Raw genomic sequence first — 620 nt, 5'->3', positions numbered from 1 at the left:
GGAGAAATATTTGCTGTATTCTCCGTGCGTATTTACATATAGTGAGAGATGCGCGATTTTGGAGGCTTTTAAGTCCTTTTTCAAGCAAACAGGTTCATATTATACCCTGGCTTTTTATTATATAGTCTGCTTCTTTGGATTATGTTTGCTGGTCACTTTATCATTATTTTTATAGATAATGACAACTTATTTGAAATATATGAGCTGAAACTGGAATCAATCAATCAATCAATCATATATATATTATATATATAATATATATATATATATATATATATATATATATATATATATATATATATATATATATATATTATTATTATTATATATGTAGAAAAATACAAACTGGGACAAGAACGCAAAACCTAGAAGACGATACAAAAAACACGGACGGGACATTCGAAGCCCTCAATCTTCAGTCAAGAACCGGATCATCGTAGCAATTTCGGCTGATTAATCTTGAGATATATATATATATATATATATATATATATATATATATATAATTCAAATAAGTTATCAAATTCAGTGCCATCATCGTGGAGAAAAAAGCTTCCTCTTATGGTAAAAAGATGTAAAATAAACTATGTCTGTTCAGTGCTGCCGCCGGTCGGATTCCC

Source organism: Octopus sinensis, linkage group LG7 (genome assembly GCF_006345805.1).
Source record: "Octopus sinensis linkage group LG7, ASM634580v1, whole genome shotgun sequence".
NCBI lineage: Eukaryota > Metazoa > Mollusca > Cephalopoda > Octopoda > Octopodidae > Octopus > Octopus sinensis.
This window is presented reverse-complemented; position numbering follows the sequence as displayed.